The sequence below is a fragment of the Salvelinus sp. IW2-2015 genome, linkage group LG18 (assembly GCF_002910315.2).
Source record: "Salvelinus sp. IW2-2015 linkage group LG18, ASM291031v2, whole genome shotgun sequence".
NCBI lineage: Eukaryota > Metazoa > Chordata > Actinopteri > Salmoniformes > Salmonidae > Salvelinus > Salvelinus sp. IW2-2015.
In genome coordinates, this window is record NC_036858.1 from 63,048,521 (window position 1) to 63,070,035 (window position 21,515).

Consider the following 21,515-nt stretch of genomic DNA (forward strand, 5'->3'; position numbering starts at 1 on the left):
TGGTTTGAGACATGCCTTTATGAAACATAATTAGTCCCCCCCTTCTTTACTTAGTAATTTTGGGTAATTTGGATTAAAGTGGCTTTCTCTCCTGTTGCTTGGGGATATCTCCACGCTGTGCAAAGGGTACAGATATAAGACTGTTATATCAAAGGCAAGCGGAATGGACATGGCAATTTAGGGAGACAGAATGCCTAATGACATTTTGGGGGTAGAGACTGTGGTTATCAGTATTGATCTCGGTTTCTGTGGACACTATCTCCCTCCTACAGGGTTTTGACTAGATGGGATACAGCTTTTGTCAGATTTGACTTTTCACAGCAAGATGACGCCGTCAGACATGGCAGCTCTGCTTCTAGCGCTTAAGCAATGTTGCATTTTTATTTTTGTTATATTTCTTACATTATTAGTCCAGAAAGATTTTTTTGTGTTATTACATACAGCCGGAAATAACTTTTGGATATCAGAGCGGCGGTAACTCACCGGCATTACGAACAGGAATACGACTTTCCCGAATTAGAACCTTTGTTCGTACACCCCAGGGCAATTGAACTTATCCCAGAGGCTGCTCCAAGACGCCACCGGCAGAGAAGAGGTATTCGGAGTGGACTTCTAGTCCGACTCAGGAGGCAGGCACACCATCCACCGCTTCCGAGTATATTACTCCCTAATGTTCAGTCTCTGGACAATAAAGTAGACGAGCTCAGGGCGAGGATCTCCTTCCAGAGAGACATCAGGGACTGTAACATACTCTGTTTCATGGAATCATGGCTCTCAGGATATAACTGTCCCGATCCATACAGCCAGCTGGGTTCTCAGTTCATCGCGCAGACAGAAATAAAGAACTCACCGGGAAGAAAGGCGGGGATGTATGTTTCATGATTAACTGCTCATGGTGTGATTGTGATAACGTACAGAAATTATTTTATTTACCCGACCTAGAACACTTCAATCAAATGCCGACCATGTTACCTTCCAAGAGAATTATCTTCTGTTACAGTCACAGCCGTGTATATTCCCCCTCATGCCGATACCATGACGGCCCTCAAGGAACTACGTTGGACTTTATGCAAACTGGAAACCACATATCCTGAGGCCACATTTATTGTAGCTGGGGATTTTAACAAAGCAAATTTGAGGAAAAAACGACCAAAGTTTTATCAACACATTGACTGTAGTACTCAATTAGGAAAACCATTAGATAACTGCTACTCGCCTTTTCAAGACGCCTACAAGTACCTCCCCCGCCCTCCCTTTGGCAAATCAGATCACGACTCCATTTTACTCCTCTCTTGGCTAGATGGCAGCTTTCGCAAAACTGAAAGCGCTAACAAACGCATTTAACCATGACAAAGTGCCTAGGGAATATGGTTGAATACAAACAGTATAGTTATTCCCTCCGTAAGGCAATCAAACAGGCAAAACGTCAGTACAGAGACAAAGTGGAATCGCAATTCAGCGGCTCCGACATGAGACGTTTGTGGCAGGGTCTACAGACGATCATGGATTACAAAGGGAAATCCAGCCACGTCGCGGACACCGTCTTGCTCCCAGACAAGCTTAACACCTTCACCCGTTTTGAGGATAACACAGTGCCACCACCGCGGCCCGCTCCCAAGGGCTGTGGGCTCGTGTCCTCCGTGGCCGACGTGAGTAAGTCATTTAAGGCCTGCCTTACAACAGGCCTACAAGCCCTCAGTCCAGCCTCTCTCAGCATATTGCGGACAGTCTGAGCACTGATGGAGGGATTGTGCYTTCCTGGTGTAACTCGGGCAGTTGTTGCCATCCTGTACCTGTCCCGCAGGTGTGATGTTCAGATGTACCAATCCTGTGCAGGTGTGGTTACACGTGGTCTGCCACTGCGAGGACGATCAGCTGTCCGTCCTGTCTCCCTGTAGAGCTGTCTTAGGCGTCTCACAGTACGGACATTGCAATTTATTGCCCTGGCCACATCTGCGGTCCTCATGCCTCCTTGCAGCATGCCAAAGGCACGTTCACGCAGATGAGCAGGGACCCTGGGCATCTTTCTTTTAGTGTTTTTCAGAGTCAGTAGAAAGGCCTCTTTAGTGTCCTAAGTTTTCATAACTGTGACCTTAATTGCCTACGGTCTGTAAGCTGTTAGTGTCTTAACGACCGTTCCACGGGTGCATGTTCATTAATTGTTTATGGTTCATTGAACAAGCATGGGAAACAGTGTTTAAACCCTTTACAATGAAGATCTGTAAAGTTATTTGGATTCTTACGAATTATCTTTGAAAGACAGGGTCCTGAAAAAGGGACGTTTCTTTTTTTGCTGAGTGTTTGTGAGCAATAACATTTGATTTGAACTTATGCAGCAGGTTAGGATTATTTAAATAGCAGGTTAGGATATTTAGTTTACGTTAGGAAAATAGTTATTTCTACTTTTGACATTCATTTGACAAGCTGTATCCCTTCTAGCCATGACCCTCCTACAGAGACAGGGATTKTCCTCAGGCACTGTGTGGGACACCTGTAAGGCACAGAGATGCCTAGGATATCAGCACCATTGCTTTTGTGTAGAAATTTCAAATATACATGGCCAGGATTGGAAGTCTGTCAATCTAATTGACAGACCTCCTGCGTGGGGGTAATACTTTTTTATTCTAGTTCGTTGGTTTGAATGTAATGTTTTTTTCTTTGACTTGGCTTCTGGCACTACTTAAGGGGAAACATGCACAAGGGTTAGAAAAACATCCCAGACACGTTGCATCTCATCTCTCAGGTCTCAGCAATGACTCTAGCAGTCAGAGTCATCAAATCTCCAACATGGATGTTTATGTCTACGGTGACACACAGAGCAATGCTCTGGGACACTGACAACGTGGAATAATGAATGGATTTCCGGAAGGCTGTAGAATCCTGACAGCGTTTCCACACTAATTAAGGGCCTCGGCACAGCCGCCGCCTTGTGAATTACCCACAATCCTCCTCAGCCTTTCATGGTCCCCAGTGGAGTCAGMCCACACAGTGTACATAGTGACGCTCTTGATGTAAATATCCCAATTTGGTTTTCCCTTGTTCTCTTTCGCCTGTTCTTCTCCCTCTCTTTGTGTATCTGTCTCTGTCTGTCTAAAGTGTAGAAGACAGGCATACTAAATCCCTTTTACATCTGAGTCTAAATGATTTCCACCTGCATCCCTTCAGTCCCTATTGCTAATGATYTGCCATACTCCATCAGGCTTTGGTGTTGAGTTGCAGCTGAAAGAGACGACAGGGCAAACACTGAATTGATACACAAGCGCTACAATGCGTGCTTTGTTTCATCATGTCCTGTCAACGCTGTTTGCCTGATCATCGCACAGCCTTTTGAAACTCCTCTAATGATACAGCTCAATACAGATGTGATCTTCTGAACGCAGCTCAGGCAGAGACAGGCTACTAACAACCCCTCTGAAACAGCTTTCCGCTCTGGATAAACTCCAACGCTGTTTTCTCTTCCCTCCTCCTGACGTCTCGTCTATCCACGTTTGTTTGGACTGTCCCCAGCTGTTGTCGCAGATTGGGTGTGTGTGTGTCACGGTGTCTGTTATTGCTGTGTGACTGACTGAACGTGGTGTGAAGGGAAAGCACAGCAAACTGTTCCCATGTATATCATTATGTATGGTTATGGGATGAGTCAGCGTATGGTATCATTAGTACGGTGTATATTCTCTTGTGATATACTTCAATTTCTGAGTTTGCAATAAATATGAACACTGTATTTCTATACAGAATGTTTAGCTTAGCTCGCTGTAGGCTTGAGAGATGCAACATTTTTGCAGGGATTTCCCAAACTTTCATGTATCAAATACAATCAAGTAAGCAAAATCCAGTACTAATAAACTGTGAAATGCTGGTCACAAAGGCATGATAAATGGGGGTCAACTTTCTCTGGCCGTAGGTCAGGATTCAAGCTKCTTCATATCATCTTTTTGATTCTCTCCTTCCTTCCTGTTTACATTTAACACATTCATCTCAAATTCATATTTCCTCCTTTTCTCCTAAATTTGATTCAGGCTCTCTCTGACCCCTGCTAGATTAGTCTAATAAAGCGTCTCACTTCATACACTTTAATACGGCGGTGATTAAAAAACAAATCGACACATAGTGGAGTCGTCACTTCTCCTGCTCATTTGACAGACAGACAGACATGCTACCTAATGAGTGAAGCAACCAGCAGCATTTTCCACCTACGCGACTCAGGCGGCCAGAGAAATGTTAATAACACTATGTTACTAATTCATCCCGGTGGTTGGGATGGGACGAGTGTTTATTAAGCAGAAGGTGTGTGTAGGTGAGACTGGGGTTTGTGCCACAGCCTTGGAGCCAGTGGTGTGGAGTGTGTGTGTGTTTTATGAGTAGGTGTGTGTATATGGTTATCTATTTTGCTTGGATAGGTCTTCATCAAACAAAATATATAACCATATACACACACCTACTCATAAAACACACACACACTCTGTGCCACAGCCTTGGAGCCAGTGGTGTGGAGTGTGTGTGTGTTTTATGAGTAGGTGTGTGTATATGGTTATCTATTTTGCTTGGATAGGTCTTCATCAAACTGTTTTTGTATTTGGTAGTTGCGAGAAGAGAGGTGTGAGAGGCTGGTTTATTAAACCAGAAGGTGTGAACGTTGGGGGGGGTGTGTGTGTGTGAACGTTGGGGGGGGGGGTGTCGGGGAACGTTGGGGGGGATGTGTCTGAGCGTTGGGGGGGGAGCATTTGGGGGGTGTCTGTGAGCGTTTTGTGGGGTGTTTCAGCGTTGGGGTGTGAGAGGCTCTTTTTTAAGTATTTATACCAGCTGGTGTGTGTTACCTGGGTGAAGGGGTGTGACAGAGACCGATGAGCCCAGATGGTTAGCAAGAAGGGGGCGGAGAAGCAGGTCTCATCACCTAATCAACGATCACATCTGACTCATAATGTACTGCACCACCCTACCTGACCAATCTCATAAAGGGCTTCAGTAAAGGTGAGGGGGCAGAGGGGATGGCTGAGGGGGGAGATGATGGAAGGTCAGGGGATGGCTGAGGGTGAGAGGAGAGGGCTTCAGGCTTCTGCAGGGAAACACACATGAAGGGATTACATCTGGCTCCAGTCTAGTGTATTAAAAGGGTAGCCAGTCATTTACTGCATGACTGCCCAGACTGATAAAACACACAGCTCCCATTGATACTGCAGAGGAGAGGAGGGCCAAACACTATTCACCTATTGCTGCTCTTTTGACCCTATGATCACTCGGCTACACAGCTGATGCACCCTGGACTGTTTCAATAACACGGTACTTCATTTTGTTGACCTATCGGCCCCAGCCTCAAACTCAGGTCCTGTACGTACCTAACTGACCCACTCTGCCCATTCATCGCCATTTACCCGTTGTTGTCTTAGCTCTCCTGACCAACACCTGTGACTGCTTTATGCCTCTCTAATGTCAATATGCCTTGTCTACTGCTGTCTTGGCTAGTTCTTATTGTTTTATTTCACTGTATAGCCCTCAGTCCCACTCAATGCCTTCGATAGCTCTTTTGTCCCACCCCACACACATGCGGAGACATCACCTGGCTAAATGAGAACTTGTTCTCAACTAGCCTACCTGGTTAAATAAAGGTGAAATAAACTGGTGCCTCCAGAGAGGAAACCTCTCTCATCGTCACTAAACGCCTAGGTTTACCTCCACTGTACTCACATCCTACCATACCATTGTCTATACATTATGCCCTGAATCTTTTCTACCACGCCCAGAAATCTGCTCCTTTTAATCTCTGTCCCCAACGCACTAGACGACCAGTTCTTATAGCCTTTAGCCTTTAGCCGTACCCTTATCCTACTCCTCCTCTGTTTCTCTGGTGATCTAGAGGTTAACCCAGGCCCTGTAGCCCCCAGTTCCACTCCTATTCCCCAGGCACGATCATTTGTTGACTTCTGTAACTGTAAAAGCCTTGGTTTCATGCATGTCAACATTAGAAGCCTCCTCCCTAAGTTTGTTTTAATCACTGCTTTAGCACACTCCGCCAACCCTGATGTCCTAGCCATGTCTAAATCCTGGCTTAGGAAGGCCACCAAAAATTCTGATATTTCCATCCGACTACAACATTTCCCGCCAAGATAGAACTGTCAAAGGGGGTGGAGTTGCAATCTACTGCAGAGAGAGCCTGCAGAGTTCTGTCATGCTATCCAGGTCTGTACCCAAACAGTTTGAGCTTCTACTTTAAAAAATCCACCTTTCCAGAAAAAAGTCTCTCACTGTTGCCGCTTGTTATAGACCCCCCTCAGCCCCCAGCTGTGCCCTGGACACCATATGCGAGTTGATTGCCCCCCATTTATCTTCAGAGTTTGTACTGTTAGGTGACATGAACTGGGATATGCTTAACACCCCGGCCGTCCTACAATCTAAGCTAGATGCCCTCAATCTCACACAAACTATCAAGGAACCTACCAGGTACAACCCTAAATCCGTAAACACGGCCACCCTCATAGATATCATCCTGACCAACCTGCCCTCTAAATACACCTCTGCTGTCTTCAACCAGGATCTCAGCGATCACTGCCTCATTTCCTGCGTCTAATGGGTCCGTGGTCAAACGACCACCCCTCATCACTGTCAAACACTCCCTAAAACACTTCAGTGAGCAGGCCTTTGTAATCAACCTGGCCCGGGTATCCTGGAAGGATATTGACATTCCGTCAGTAGAGGATGCCTGGTTATTCTTTAAAAGTGCTTTGCTCACCATCTGAAATAAGCATGCCCCATTCAAAACATTTTGAACTAAGAACAGATATAGCCCTTGGTTCACTCCAGACTTGACTGCCCTTGACCAGCACAAAAACATCCTGTGGCGTACTGCATTAGCATCGAATATCCCCCGCGATATGCAACTTTTCAGGGAAGTTAGGAACTAATGCACACAGGCAGTTAGGAAAGCAATGGCTAGCTTTTTCGAACAGAATTTTGCATCCTGTAGCACAAACTCCAAAAAGTTCTGGGACACTAAAGTCCACGGAGAAGAAGAGCACCTCCTCCCAGCTGCCCACTGCACTGAGGCTAGGAAACACTGTCACCGCCGATAAATGTACGATAATCAATCATTTCAATAAGCATTTTTCTATGGCTGGACATGCTTTCCACCTGGCTACCCCAACAGCTCTGCACCCCCCACAGCAACTTGCCCAAGCCTCCCCCATTTCTCCTTTTCCCAAATCCAGATAGCTGATGTTGTGAAAGAGCTGCAAAATCTGGACCCCCACAAATCAGCTGGGCTAGACAATCTGGACCCTCTCTTCCTAAAATTATTCGCTGCAATTGTTGCAACCCCTATTACTAGCCTGTTCAACCTCTCTTTCGTATCGTCTGAGATCCCTAAAGATTGGAAAGCTGCTGCGTGTGCAATCTGGTTTCTGAGCTGGTCATGGGTGCACCTCAGCCACGCTCAAGGTCCTAAATGATATCCTAACCGCCATCGATAAAAGACAATACTGTGCAGCCGTCTTCATCAACCTGGCCAAAGCTTTCGACTGTCAATCACCACATTCTTATCGGCAGACTCAACAGTCTTGGTTTCTCAAATGATTGCCTCGCTTGGTTCACCAACTACTTCTCAGACAGAGTTCAGTGTGTCAAATCGGAGTGCCTGTTGTCCGGACCTCTGGCAGTCTCTATGGGGGTGCCACAGGGTTCAATTCTCGGACCGACTCTTTTGTCTGTATATATCAATGATGTCGCTCTTGCTGCTGGTGATTCTCTCATCCATCTCTAGTCAGACAACACCATTCTGTATACTTCTGGCCCTTCTTTGGACACTTAACTTCTCTGCGCTACGGATCCCTTTTACGGACTCATTTTCCTAAACAACCGCTGAATTGCAGGGCGCAAAATATTACAAAAAATATTTATAATCATGCAATCACAAGTGAAATATACCAAAACACAGCTTAGCTTGTTGTTAATCCACCTATCGTGTCAGATTTTGAAAATATGCTTTACAGCGAAAGCAATCCAAGCTTTTGTGAGTGTATCAATCAATGCTAGAACAGCTAGCCCCAAATTAGCGTGGTCACGAAAGTCAGAAAAGCAATAAAATTAATCGCTTACCTTTGATAATCTTCGGATGTTTGCACTCACGAGACTCCCAGTTACACAACAAGTGTTCTTTTTGTTCGATAAATATTACTTTTATAACAAAAAAAACAGCATTTGGGTTGCGCGTTATGTTCAGAAAACCAAAGCCTTGTTCTGTTCGACGAAAATTCCAAAAAGTATCCGTAATGGTCGTAGAAACATGTCAAATGTTTTTTATAATCAATCCTCAGGTTGTTTTTAACAAACATAATCGATAATATTTAAACCGGACCGTAACCTACTCAATGAGAGAGAAAAAGAAAATGGGGAGCTACCCTCTCGCGCGCAGGAACTAATCAAAGGACACCTGACTACTTTTGAAAAATCTCGCTCATTTTTCAAAATAAAAGCCTGAAACTATGTCTAAAGCCTGGTCACAGCCTGAGGAAGCCATTGGAAAATGAATCTGGTTGATACCCCTTTTAAATGGAAGAAATACGGGCCAGGAAACACAGATAAAAAAATAAAAAAAATAACTTCCGGGTTAGATTTTCTCAGGTTTTCGCCTGCAGAATCAGTTTTGTTATACTCACAGACAATATTTTGACAGTTTTGGAAACTTTGGAGTGTTTTCTATCCTAATCTGTAAATTATATGCATATTCTACGATCCTGACCTGAGAAATAGTCCGTTTACCTTGGGAACGTTATTTAAAAAAATATGACCCCTAGCGTCAAGAGGTTAACAAACCTCCAGACAAGCTTCAATGCCATACAACACTCCTTCCGTGGCCTCCAACTGTTCTTAAATGCAAGTAAAACTAAATGCATGCTCTTCAACCGATTGCTGCCTGCACCCTCCCGCTCGCCCGTCTAGCGTCACTACTCTGGACGATTCTGACTTGGAATATGTGGACAATTACAAATACCTAGGTGTGTGGTTAGACTGTAAACTCTCCTTCCAGACTCGCATTAAGCATCTGCAATACAAAATTAAATCTAGAATCGGCTTCCTATTTTGCAACAAAGCATCCTTCACTCATGCTGCCAAACATACCCGGATAAACTGACTATCTTACCGATCCTTGACTTTGGCGATGTAKTTTACAAAATAGCCTCCAACACCCTACTCAACAAATTGGATGCAGTCTATCACAGTGCCATCCATTTTGTCACCAAAGTCCCATATACTACCCACCACTGCGACCTGTATGCTCTCGTTGGCTGGCCCTCGCTTCATATTCATCGCCAAACCCACTGGCTCCAGGTCATCTAAGTCTTTGCTTGGTGAAGCCCCGCCTTATCTCAGCTCACTGGTCACCATAGCAGCACCCACCTGTAGCATGCGCTCCAGCAGGTATATTTCACTGGTCATCCCCAAAGCCAGCTACTCCTTTGGCCGCCTTCCAGTTCTCTGCTGCCAATGACTGGAACGAACAGCAAAAGTCACTGAAGCTGGAGACTCATATCTCCCTCACTAACTTTAAGCATCAGCTGTCAGAGCAGCTTACCGATCATTGCACCTGTACACAGCCCATCTGTAAATAGCCCACCCAACTCCTCATCCCCATATTGTTATTTATTTTTTTGCTCCTTTGCACTCGAGTATCTCTACTTGCACATTCATCTTCTGCACATCAATCACTCCAGTGTTTAATTGCTAAATTGTAATTATTTTGCCACTATGGTCTATTTGCCTTACCACCCTAACCTGACTACATTTGCACACACTGTATATAGATTTTTCTATTGTGTTATTGACTGTACGTTTGTTTATCCCATGTGTAACTGTTGTTTGTGTCGCACTGCTTTGCTTTATCTTGGCCAGGTCGCAGTTGTAAATGAGAACTTGTTCTCAACTGGCCTACCTGGTTAAATAAAGGTGAAATAAATTATACAAATGAGGGAAAACGTAGTGTAGACAGGTAGGCTCTTGTTTGCTACACTTGTTTTGTCCTTGTCATAAAGTCACTGGGTGGTGTGTGTGTGAGGGAACCAATTCAAGGGTGCGTTTGTGTGCATGTACTCTGTGTTTGTGTGTCTACTCTTTTTGTTTGTATGTACTCTCACTGTGTGTGTACTCTGTTTATTTTTTCATTGAACCTTTAGTTAACTAGGCAAGTCCGTTAAGAACAAATTATTATTTACAATGACGGCCTACCAAAAGGCAAAAGGCCTCCTGCGGGGACAGGGGCTGGGATTAAAAATTAAACAAAACAAAAATATAGTACAAAACACACATGACAACAGAGACACCACAACACTACATGAAGAGAGACCTAAGACAACAACATAGCATGGCAGCAACAAATGACAACACAGCATGGTAGCAACACAACATGGTAGTAGCACAAATCATGGTACAAACATTATTGGGCACAGACAAAAGCGCAAAGGGCAAGAAGGTAGAGTCAACAATACATCACGTGAAGCAGCCACAACTGTCAGTAAGAGTGTCCATGATTTGAGTCTTTGAATGAAGAGTTGGAGATACAACTGTCCAGTTTGAGTGTTTGTTGCAGCTCGTTCCAGTTGCTAGCTGCAGCGAACTGAAAAGAGGAGCGAGCCAGGGATGTGTGTGCTTTGGGGACCTTTAACAGAATGTAACTGGCAGAATGGGTGTTGTATGTGGAGGATGAGGGATGCAGTAGGTATCTCAGATGGGGGGAGTGAGGCCTAAGAGGGTTTTAATAAATAAGCATCAACCAGTGGGTCTTGCGACGGGTATACAGAGATGACCAGTTTACAGAGGAGTATAGAGTGCAATGATGTAAGGAGCATTGGTGGCAAATCTGATGGCCGAATGGTTAAGAACATCTAGCCGCTCGAGCACCCTTACCTGCCGATCTATAAATTATGTCTCCGTAATCTAGCATGGGAAGGATGGTCATCTGAATTAGGGTTAGTTTGGCAGCTCGGGTGAAAGAGGAGCGATTTACGGTAGAGGAAACCAAGTCTAAATGTAACTTTAGCCTGCAGCATTGATATGTTCTGAGAGAAGGACAGTGAACCATCTAGCCATACTCCCATGTACTTGTATGAGGTGACTACCTCAAGCTCTAAACCCTCAGAGGTAGTAATCACACCTGTGGGGAGAGGGACTTTCTTCTTACCAAACCACATGACTCTTGTTTTGGAGGTGTTCAGGACAAGGTTAAGGGCAGAGAAAGCTTGTTGGACACTAAGAAAGCTTTGTTGTAGCGCGTTTAACAAGAAATCCAGGGAGGGACCAGCTGAGTATAAGACTATCATCTGCATATAAATGGATCAGAGAGCTTCCTACTGCCTGAGCTATGATGAGTAAATTGAGAAGAGCTTCCGGCCTAGGATCGAGCCTTGGGGTACTCCCTTGGTGACAGGCAGTGGCTGAGACAGCAGATGCTCTGACGTTACACACTGCACTCTTTGAGAGAGGTAGTTAGCAAACCAGGCCAAAGAACCCTCAGAGACACCAATACTCCTTAGCCAGCCCACAAGAATGGTCTACCGTATCAAAAGCTTTGGCCAAGTCAAAATAGCAGCACAACATTGCATAGAAACAAGSGCAATGGTGACATCATTGAGGACCTTTTAAGGTTGCAGTGACACATCCATAACTTGAGCGGAAACCAGATTGCATACCAGAGAGAATGCTATAGACATCAAGAAAGCCAGGCAGTTGATGATTGACAAGTTTTTCCATAACTTTTGATAAACATGGCAAAATAGAAATAGGCCTATAACAGTTAGGATCAGTTTGATCTCCCCCTTTAAATAAAGGACGCACCGTAGGAGCCTTCCAAGCAATGGAAACCTCCCCAGAGAGGACAGGTTAAAAAGGTCAGAGATGGGCTTGGTGATGATAGGGGCAGCAACCTTACAGAAGAAAGCGTCTAAACCATCTGACCCAGATGTTTTTTGGGGGTCAAGTGTGTCTGTCTGCGTGTCTCTTCCAAGACAGTGTTTTAAATCACAGCGACAGCTGAACGTTTCAGCCACTTGCAGTCATCTGCCGATACTCAGATTTAAATTCAACTTCAGAGGCCCTTGCACGGTGCCACTGCAAAGCACTCTGGGGCAGCTCGCCAGGTGGTCGGGCTTAGTGATGTCACAGAGACGTCAGAGGCTATGCTCGGCTGGGCGGAGACGGTAATCAAAGCCGATTGGTGCTCGCCGTGGCGCCCAACTGGTCCAATACTTGTCACACAGGGACTCAAAGATATGTGATAATGAAATCAAGAAGAGACTGTGCTGCTTGCCCCTCCATGTGGATTCACTTTAGTCTACTTCTAAAGTGATTTAAAGGGAAGGAGTGTGGACACACTTAAGATGATGATGGCTATTGCTTAGAGTTGCTTCAAGGCTTATTTGAAGTGCTGTGATTGGCACCGCCTATAAAAGTGGCACTTAAAATATAAAAATCTCCTCCAGAAAATCTGTATGTACTTTTTTTTTTGCTTTAAAAAAAGAACTTCCTAAAAAGTTCTCTTAGGAGAATAATTTGCTGTGTGATAACCGTAAGACACCTAAGCATAAATAACTGAGTCTTTCTTTTCATGTGCTCAGAAAGGAAAATGTACTGAACCTGAGCGGAGAGCCCTCTCACTCACTCTCTCACACACACACACACATCCTTTCTCGCTCTCTCACTTTCTCCCTTGCTCTCCCTTTCACCCCCTCTCTGGTGTGAGTCAGAAGTTAATGACAGGGTTGGGAGGTGTGGGTCAGGTAGTTAATGACAGGGTTGGGAGGTGTGGGTCAGGTAGTTAATGACAGGATTGGGAGGTGTGAGAGTCCAGAAGTTAATGACAGGGTTGGGAGGTGTGGGTCAGGTAGTTAATGACAGGGTTGGGAGGTGTGGGTCAGGTAGTTAATGACAGGGTTGGGAGGTGTGGGTCAGGTAGTTAATGACAGGATTGGGAGGTGTGGGTCAGGTAGTCCATGCCCTCTGTTGTGCTGACCGAGCACTGCTGATTGAAAGAAAGAGTTCCCTGATGATCCTTTGGTAACTGACTGGACTATGATGCAACACAGGTTGTCGAACTATACTGTATAAAATACTTTCCCCCCCACACATGACTACATATACACCACATCACCAAAAGTATGTAGACACCTGCTCGTCGAACATCTCATCCAAAATCATGGGCATTCATATGTAGTTGGTCCCCCTTTGCTGCTACAACAGCCTCCACTCTTCTGGGAAGGCTTTCCACTAGATGTTGGAACATTACTACGGGTACTTGCTTCCATTCAGCCACTAGCATTAGTGAGGTCGGGCACTGATGTTGGGCGATTAGACCTGGCAAGCAGTCGGCGTTCTAACTCATCCCAAAGGTGTTCGATGGGGTTGAGCTCAGGGCTCTGTGCATGGCAGTCAAATTCTTCCACACCGATCTCGACAAACCATTTCTGTATGGACATCGTTTTGCGTACGGGGGCATTGTCATGCTGAAACAGGAAAGATCCTTCCACAAACTGTTGCCACAAAGTTAGACACACAGAATTGTCTAGAATGTCATTGCATGCTGTAGATTTAAGATTTCCCTTCATTGGAACTAAAGGGCCTAGCCCGAACCATGAAAAACAGCCCCAGACCATTATTCCTCCTCCACCAACCTTTACAGTTAGCACTATGCATTCGGGCAGGTAGCGTTCTCCTAGCATCCGCCAAACCCAGATTCGTCCGTTGGACTGGCAGATGGTGAAGCGTGATTAATCACTTCAGAGAACATATTTCCACTGCTCCAGAGTCCAATGGGGGAGAGCTTTACACCACTCCAGCCGACGCTTGGCATTGCGCATTGGTGATCTTAGGCTTGTGTGCGGCTGCTCGGCCAAGGAAACCCATTTCATGAAGCTTCCGACGAACAGAGGCAGTTTGGAACTCGGTAGTGAGTGTTGCAACTGAGGACAGATGATTTTTACGCGGTACGCACTTCTGCGGTCCCGTATTGTGAGCTTGTGTGGCCTACCACTTCACGGCTGAGCGTTGTTGCTCCTAGACGTTTCCACTTCAAAATAACAGCACTTACAGTTGACCGGGCGTGCTCTAGCAGGGCAGAAGTTTGTCGAACTGCCTTTTTGGAAAGGTGGCATCCTATGACAGTGCCATGTTGAAAGTCACTGAGCTCTTCAGTGTGGGCCATTTTACTGCCAATGTTTGTCTATGGAGATTGCATGGCTGTGTACTCAATTTTGTACACCTGTCAGCAACGGGTTTGGCTGAAATAGCCTAATCCACATACACTAAATATACAAAAGTATCTGAGAGTGTAATGAAATGCGCAGCTGTGATTAAACATGTGCTTCATCATGTGATTCATAATCTGATAATATGAAACATGGTGTACATGTTACACTCCTAATACAGGTTACATCTGCTGGCTCTAGAAATGGGCTGGCTGTTCTATATTTCTATGTATTAATCTGTGATTTGTTGATAAAATAGCTCTTGTTATGTTTATGAATTTTTAAACCTGACATTTTGTTATGGTGTTATCAGTTTTAATTGAGTGTGTTTGATAGTCTGGCATTGAGCCAAGCTCTTTGGTTTATAAGTCATGAAGGGTTGGATTAGAACAGATTTCCCATCAGAACAGGGATCATTTATTTGGTTTAACTGGATTCTGTTCATGTATTTCACACCATGTTCAGGGCCTTGCAGAATATCTGGGAAAAAGGTGTATTTTTTTCTGGGATTATGAGAGAACTACTAAAAACTGAAACCAAATAATAAAGATASTGTATCTCATTTGGAAAGAGTTCCATGGTGTGAAATGTTCAATAAAGCGGTGGACTTCCGCTCACAGACTCCCGCTGTGTTCACCAACTAAAAAAATTGCCATATGTTTACACCGTGCCAGGAACAGAAAAAAGGTGAGTTTGGCTTCAAGTTCAAAAGCATTACTTGATATAGGACAGAAATCAAATCTCTAATTTGAAATATTCGACACTAGAAACTGACCCATGAAATCCCTGTCGTCCTTTTGACATGGGCTGCATTAATAATACACGTAATGGTGGTTGTAGGGAGAGTCAATGTTTTTATATTTATTTGATTGTCTTTAGGCCGACCTCTTGACCTAATAGTCAGGCTGGATTTGAGTGACCAGCCGCTGGAGAGGTAGAAAGAGAGAACACCAAATCATGAGAGAACTAAAAGATAATTACTTGACACAWTGGAAAGAATTAACAAAAAAACTGAGCAAACTAGAATGTTATTTGGCCCTAAACAGAGAGTACACAGTGCCAGAGTGACTGACCCAAAATTAAGGAAAGCTTTGACTATGTACAGACATAGTGAGCATAGCCTTGCTATTGAGAATGGCGGCCGTAGGCAGACCTGGCTTTCAAGAGAAGACAGGCTGTGTGCACACTGCCCACAAAATGAGGTGGAAACTGAGCTGCACTTCCTGACCTCCTGCCAAATGTATGACCATATTAGAGACACATATTTCCCTCAGATTACACACTCAAAGAATTAAAAAACAAACCCAATTTTGATAAACTCCCATATCTACTGGGTGAAATATCAAAGCAGCAAGTTCTGTGACCTGTTGCCACAAGAAAAGGGCAGCTAGTGAAGAACAAATACCATTGTAAATACAACCCATATTTATGTTTGTTTATTTTCCCTTTTGTACTTCAACTATTTGCACATAATATGACATTTGAAATGTCTTTATTCTTTTGGAAATTTTGTGAGTGTAATGTTTACTGTTAATATTTGTTTATTTCACTTTTGTTTATTATCTAGTTCACTTGCTTTGGCAATGTTAACATATGTTTGCCATGCCAATAAAGCCCCTTGAATTGAATTGAGAGAACAAAGAAGAATAAATAGGGAGCGAGAACAAAGTAGAGGGAGCGAGAACAAAGTAGAGGGAGCGAGAACAAAGTAGAGGGAGCGAGAACAAAGTAGAGGGAGCAGAATGAGTTAGGTACAGTATACCTGGATTTTTAGCTGTGGCAAAAGCAACGTTCCTTTTATCCTCGCAGTAAGAGAAGTCTGTGCCTGTGAAAGCTCCTTTCAGTATTTGTGTTAGTTTGAATATGAAACCCTGTTGGGCCAGCTGTTGATACCAGCACAACACTTCCTCAAACTTGAGTGGATAGTGAACGTGTGGCTGCCAACACATGGCAGGAAATATGAAAGGGAAAGGGGGATTCCTAGTCAGTTGTACAACTGAATGCATTCAACTGAAATGTGTCTTCTGCATTTAACCCAAACCCTCTGAATCAGAAAGGCTGCTGTTGGAAAACAGGATCTTAATATACAATTAACAAAAATATAAACGGAACATGTAAAGTGTTGGTACCATGTTTCATGAGCTGAAATAAACAAATCCCAGAAATGTTCCATACACAAAAAAAGTGTATTTATCTCAAATGTTGTGCACAAATTCGTTTAAATCCATGTTAGTGAGCATTTCTCCTTTGCCGGGATAATCGATCCAACGGACAGATGTGGCATATCAAGAAGCTGATTAAACAGTATTATCATTACACAGGTGCACCTTGTGCTGGGGATCATTTCTGTCTGTCATAAAGCTCGTGGGGAAAAACTCATTCTGATTGGCTGAGCTTGGCTCCCCAGAGGGTGGGCCTGGCTGCCAAGTGGGTGGGCCCATGCCTTCCAAGGCCCACTCATGGCTGCACTCCTGCACAGTCGTGAAATAAATAGAGCAGTGTTACTCACTGTTTTTTGTAAGGCGGCCACTTTGGATTGACACAATCATTCAGAGGGCCGCACAGATCTTTAATTTGTTGTACTTTTTCTCCAATATTGTCAATTGAGAGCAAATTCAGAATAATAGAGCACATGCAATTGATTTGAAGTACAGCACATCACAAATATATAGACACATCAAATAGGCTACGTCACATGTATAAGACCCATATATTAAGGGTTACCTCTAGTTGGATGAGCGAAAATGTCCCTTCTGCTACTTGACTGAATTCATTCTAAATGTGTATATTTTTTGTTGCAATCCTTGTGAGCCAATCCAGGTGTGTATTGCTCAGTCTGTTTCTCTGTTTTTGTTTCACAATGTTCATTGTTGAAAATGTTGCTTCACATGAGTAAGTGCTGACAAAAAATGCCAACTTTTGCACATACTGCTTCAGAAGTGGATACTCTGTGTCTGACACAAGGCTCCAGAAATGGGTAGCACCTGATCTTAGTTCACCTTGCAATGTGTCATTTGCCTATAGTGCCACTATCTCAGTCTCTGGCACATGAAAGGGGTTCTCAATGAAATTTAAAAACTCCTTGTACTCCATGATATCCTTGAATCAAACTCCAACTTCAACTCTTCCAACACACGCACAAATGCATCATAGCTAAAATGTTGCAGTATGTCTGGGTTGGATGTGGTGACTGCTCGGAGTTTGGGAAATTAACAAACTGTCTGTCATATGAACACTGTGGTGATTTTATTTTGAAATGCTGTGACCACATGCAGCATTTTCCCCAGAGTTCTCTTTTACCCTTGGAACTGGAGATTCACCGTGTTCAGGTGATGTCAGTTAAAAAAGCCAGCTTTAATATCCACTGTGGATCATCTAGCTCTGGCTCTTTTCTCCCCTTGCTTACAACAAATTCACGGATTTGAGGGAGGAGAGAAATCTTTCCAAAACTCTGCCACGAGACAGCCATCTTACCTCATTGTGAAATATCAAGTCGCCGTATTCTGTCTGGTATTCCTCCAACAACTCACGGAATTGCCGGTGATTCAGTGCCCTCACAATAATAATGTTCACCAGGCACACGACGTGCTGCATCACATTCTGTAAGTCTCAGTCTTTGAGTTTAGTCACAAGTGCTTCCTGATGAATGATACAATGAAACGTAACAAATTCGGGAATGTCCTCTCTTTCTCATCAGGCTTATGATTCCCTTCTCCATCCCTCGCATGTTTGGGGCGCCGTCAGTGCACACAGATGGCAGATGTGACTAGTCAATATTATTATCAGCAAAAAAWTTWATAAGGACTTTCAGAATATCCTCTCCTCGTGTTGGTCCCTGAAGGGGCAGTAAACATAAAAGTTCCTCACTGAACGACTCGTTTTGAGGGAAGCGGACCCAAACACATAATTGGGAAATTACTTCAGTGCTTTTGTCAAGCACAATACTAAAACAGTTAAAAAACGTACAATCAGTTGCTTACCGATGTCCTCGTCGATGTCTTCTATGTCTCTGGTAATGGTCAGGTCTGAGAGTTGCAGTCCCTTATTTGCTTTAAAATAGCGTCCTTCTTTGTGAAATCAGCATACAATATTTTGGCTGAGGCCAAAAAACATTCTTTGACAATCTCCGCGTCTGTGTAGGCCTTCTTGTTTCTCGTGTAGGCCTTCTTGTTTCTCGTGTATGTCTTCTTGTTTCTCGTGTAGGCCATCTTGTTTCTCGTGTAGGCCACTCTTGTTTCTCGTGTAGGCCTTCTTGTTTCTCGTGTAGGCCTTTTTGTTTCTCGTGTAGGCCTTATTGTTTCTCGTGTAGGCCTTATTGTTTCTCGTGTAGGCCTTATTGTTTCTCGTGTAGGCCTTTTTGTTTCTCGTTAGGCCTTTTTGTTCTCGTGTAGGCCTTTTGTTTCTCCGGTAGGCCTTTTTGTTTCTCGTGTAGGCCTTTTTGTTTCTCGTGTAGGCCTTTTTGTTTCTCGTGTAGGCCTTTTTGTTTCTCGTGTAGGCCTTATTGTTTCTCGTGTAGGCCTTATTGTTTCTCGAGAGTATCCAAGCAATCTCATATGTTGCCTCTGTTGATTTCTCTGCAACAGTGCTAGAACTGTCCATTTGTTGTTGTCCTTTGAGCTGTCTTTTGAGTTAAGCTATTTTGTTGTTTCTGGGGTTGCTTTGTGGCAGATATGTTTTGTCGAAGTGGGCATGGTGTGACTGGAAATGTTGCTATAAATTTGCTTGTTTAAAACAATTGACTGCCTTCTGACAAATAAGACAAAGTGAGCTAGTCCTAATCATGCAGTACAAAAAAATACTTGTCTGTCCATTTCTCTGAAACTTTGTGTTCTTCTGGAATCGACCGTATCCTTCTCTTAGCCACCGCAGCTGCGTTAGTTACGTAAGCTAGCTGCATTTCCCCGCCGCCATCTTCCTGATTTTTCCTGGTTCTCCGGTGGTTGTTCGTTCATAAACTCAGCAAAAAAAGAAACGTCCRTTTTTCAGGACCCTGTCTTTCAAAGATAATTCGTAAAAATCCAAATAACTTCACAGATCTTCATTGTGAAGGGTTTAAACACTATTTCCCATGCTTGTTCAATGAACCATAAACAATTAATGAACATGCACCTGTGGAACGGTCGTTAAGACACTAATAGCTTACAGACGGTAGGCAATTAAGGTCACAGTTATGAACCTAGCACACTAAAGAGGCCTTTCTACTGACTCAGAAAAACACCAAAAGAAAGATGCCCAGGGTCCCTGCTCATCTGCATGAACGTGCCTTAGGCATGCTGCAAGGAGGCATGAGGACTGCAGATGTGGCCAGGGCAATAAATTGCAATGTCCGTACTGTGAGATGCCTAAGGCAGCGCTACAGGGAGACAGGACGGACAGCTGATCGTCCTCGTAGTGGCAGACTACGTGTAACCACACCTGCACAGGATTGGTACATCCGAACATCACACCTGCGGGACAGGTACAGGATGACAACAACTGCCTGAGTTACACCAGGAACACACAATCCCTCCATCAGTGCTCAGACTGTCTGCAATAGGCTGAGAGCGGCTGGACTGAGGGCTTGTAGGCCTGTTGTCTGGTGAGGACCTGCCTTACATCACCGGCAACAATGTCATCTATGGGCTGAAACCCACTGTTGCTGGACCAGACAGGAATGGCAAAAAGTGCTCTTCACTGACGAGTCGCGGTTTTGTCTCACCAGGGGTGATGGTCAGATTCGTGTTCATCGTTGAAGGAATGAGCGTTACACCAATGCCTGTACTCTGGAGCGGGATCGATTTTGGAGGTGGAGGGTCCGTCATGGTCTTGGGCGGTGTGTCACAGCATCATCGGACTGAGCTTGTCATTGCAGGCACTCTCAACGCTATGTGTTACAGGGAAGACATCCTCCTCCCTCCTGTGGTACACTTCCTGCAGGCTCTTCCTGACATGACCCTCCAGCATGACAATGCCACCAGCCATACTGCTCGTTCTGTGCGTGATTTCCTGCAAGACCGGAATGTCAGTGTTCTGCCATGGCCAGCCTAGAGCCTAGATCTCAATCCCATTGAGGACATCTGGGACCTGTTGGATCAGAGGGTGAGGGCTAGAGCCATCCCCCCCAGAAATGTCCGGGAACTTGCAGGTGCCTTGATGGAAGAGTGGGGTAACATCTCACAGCAAGAACTGGCAAATCTGGTGCAGTCCATGAGGAGGTGATGCACTGCAGTACTTAATGCAGCTGGTGGCCACAGCAGATACTGACTGTGACTTTTGATTTTGACCCCCCCCTTTGTTCAGGGACACATTATTCCATTCATGTTAGTCACATGTCTGTGGAACTTGTTCAGTTTATGTCTGTTGTTGAATCTTGTTATGTTCATACAAATATTTACACATGTTAAGTTTGCTGAAAATAAACGCAGTTGACGGAGGCTGTTTCTTTTTTTGCTGAGTTTAGCTGTCACGTTGTTCTCCAGCTCTTCCCCCTCATTTTCAGTGTCATTATATTTACGTTAATATTTTTACAATAAATCGATCCATGTCGGCCAGAGATATGTGTTGGTCGCTGTAGCTGAGCAGTTGCATTCTATTTCGGCAAACGTTCTATTTCAGTCTTTCTGTTCAACAGAAAGGGAACGATAGATATATTCAATAAAGTGATTCAGGCCTGCATTAAACACATTAAATTGAAATTGTATCATTGTTATGTATTATGAATGGAAAATCACTGCGAGCTGCAAATGAAGGGCTCTCGGGCCGCATAGTGAGTACTACTGGAGGAGAGCATAATGAATTTATTTAAAGTGAATGATTTCCTTATGTGAACTGTAATCCACAAACTAGCATAGATAATTTAACAGACATGTCAAAGTAAATACAGAGATGGGTAGTTAAAGAACTAACTATCCAGGATATGTCAAATTAGCCTAAGTACTCAGTAGTCAACAGAATAGCTAGGTAGATTTCACAAACGGTGGACTTTGTTAACCATATCTACTCTTAGTTGCTTTTGAAACTTTCCTGTCCTAGTGGTGTCTGGATGTGGGGTCCAAAATGATTGAAACCCTTGATAAAACTGAGCAATACTGACTGTATAAAATAAATAATTCAAATACTGAGGTATATTGTATGTTTACAAAGATTTTAAATTATTTTTATAATTGCTCAGAAGAATCGATTTTGTTTAACAAAAAATATAAAAAAAATTCTCAAAGGTAGGCGTCAAAGTTATTGGAACCCTAAAGATTCTTATAAATAAAGTAGTCAAAAGTTTAGTATTTGATCCCATATTCCTAGCAAGCAATGGGCTAC

The 21,515-nt window shown here is 43.9% G+C and overlaps 1 protein-coding gene across 1 annotated transcript in view; it reads left to right on the forward strand.

Annotated features, from left to right (window-relative positions):
- Positions 1–21,515, forward strand: part of LOC111978102 (sorting nexin-29) — a 186,852-nt gene that overhangs the window by 41,497 nt on the left and 123,840 nt on the right.